We start from the raw sequence: 2,333 nt of genomic DNA, 5'->3' as shown, positions 1-2,333 counted from the left end.
GGCCTCGGCCGGCTGGGGACAGATGGGCCTGGCGGAGAGAGCATCTCTGGGCAGCATGCGCCCCCATTCCATCCCCTCTTTTCCCCCCGCTTCCCTCCCTGTGCCTCTGAGCCCAGCAGACAGGCTGAAGGGCTCTGACCTGGACCTGGGGCCATGATTGCTGAGTAGAGCGGCTCTTAGCGCCCTCTCTGCCCGCCTCCCCCAGGTAGGACCGATGGAAGGATGTGGGTGCTCTTTTCCAAGACTGTTCATCTGGGGGCAGAATGTTTGGCAGTGGGACTCCCCATGTTCTTTATCCCAGGCCCCGAGGACCTTGTGCCAAGTTTCTCGAGGATGTTTGAGGAAGCTGAACTGGCAAGGTCCCAGGAGACATGGGGGTCCTGGGGCGGCTCCCAAGCCCAGCTCTGAGCAACCAGGCTGCCCCAGGTCATGCCACCTCCCCGAGTTCAGATGGGCCTGCGGATGCCCGGCAGTGGAGGTGAATTAACCCATAAACAGACCCTCCCACACAGAAGAGTGTGGCCAGAGTGCCTACCTGGGATTCCTGGTGGAGGTGGTGCCTGGTGGCTGTCTGGTCATTATATAGGCAGCCTGTGTTTGTTTTAAACCAGCAGCCCCACCTCAGGGCAGCCCAGTATCCGGGGGCTGATTGACATTCCTTGGGAACTAAAAATACTACGCACGTTGTCCTCGGGGTAGAAATCAACAGCGGTGGGCAAACGCCCTGAGAGATGGCTGGGTGGCCTGGGACAGCCACATGAGGTGGCCATCTGCTGCTCCTCTCTGCAAGCGTGCCTGGCCCTGGTTTAGGTGGGAGGGAGGAGAGTGGCCCTGGGTCTGGTCTGGCTTTGCTGCTCTGCGGCCTTGGCTTACTGGCCCTTCTGCCACTCCCTTCCTTCCGGGATAGAACGAGGTTTCCTCACTCGAACTCAGGAGCTTGTCCTGCCCCTGCGCTCGCTGCTCTCCATGAGGGATGCTGCTCTGGCTCCCACAGACCCCGAGCACATGGGACGCTGGCTCGTGGAACTCTCACACGTCCACGAGGGAAGCCCCATTTTTCAGATGAGGAAACTGCAGGGGAGCAGGGCAGAGACCATCTCCAACAGGGGCTGAACTCCAGTCATGTTGTTTTTTTTAAAATGTGTAGTATGATCCCATTTTATGGAAAAAATACAAGATAAAAATACAACAAATATAGACAGCCAACTATCTGGAAGGACATATGCTATTGAATTTTTTTCTTCTTTGTAATTATTTTTAGTGCTTAGGTTGAATATTCATTTGGTAATAAGAAACAAGCAAATAAGAAAAGTCTTACTTTTCTGTAACTCTTGGTAGAATCATATGCTCCACCTTGCAAAAAAAATCAAACTTGAGTCTATAGATGCTGTAGTTTCAATTACCAACTCCCAAGAAATACAGGGGATGGACGCGTGTGTAAAGGGGACCCACAGGGATGCAATCAGCCCAATACAAACTGAGGGCAACAATAAGAGGCAAGTGTCCAATCCCTTCTTTTGGGTGGTGGTGATGGCTCTGCTCAGCTTGGTCTTTCTTAATGTGCGGGCCTTTCTCCCCTCGCCCAGCCAGGTTCTGAGAGGGAGCAGAGTGCCCTGGGGGCAGGAGAGCCAGGACCTGGTGCTGCCACAGGTGAGCACACACAGATTGGCCTTACGCAGATCACTGAGCGTCCCCCTGCTCACGGCTGCCTCTCACAGGGGCTTGAGGGTTAACTGAGGTGATGGGTGTGAAATCCTTTGTAACCTGTCAAGTACCATGCAGGTGACAACTGTTTTTTGTACCCTGGCCAGCCTTTGCCACGTCAGATGTTCGCGGACGAAGAGCGCATCGACCACGTGGGGGATTCCTTACGTGCCCGCAGCGGCTCATCCCACAGGATGCCCAGGTGGTGACTCCTAAGGGCTTGGTGAGTTGTCTGTGTAGACGTTCTAGCGTTTCAGAGGAGGGTAGGAAGGGCTCCGTGATCCAGGCGGCGGAAGTGGAGCAGGGCTTTGAAGGGAGGGCACCGCTGCAGGCAGAGGGGCAGGAGCGGAGGGGGACAGCAGGCGTGGGTGCAGACTGTTTGTGGCCCCAGTAAGAAGGCTGGGTGCTCGGAGGAGGGTGGCAATGGGGCGGGTTGTAAGAAAAGGCCTAGAAGGAGGTGCGGGGTTGGGATAAGCACAGTTTGGAAGCTGGGGGCCCAAGGAGTTTGGGCCTGATCTGGAAGAGGGAGGCCACTGAAGGCTTTTGAGCAGAGGAGTGACAGGACACGACCTTAAAGACCTGGGAGGCTGCACCGTTATTTCACGGGGAGAAAACCTGAATGCCACAGG

The sequence above is a fragment of the Leucopleurus acutus genome (assembly GCF_964270905.1).
Source record: "Leucopleurus acutus genome assembly, chromosome: 10".
Lineage (NCBI taxonomy): Eukaryota > Metazoa > Chordata > Mammalia > Artiodactyla > Delphinidae > Leucopleurus > Leucopleurus acutus.
The sequence above is the reverse complement of the archived record's forward strand: the minus strand, read 5'-3'. Positions refer to the sequence as shown.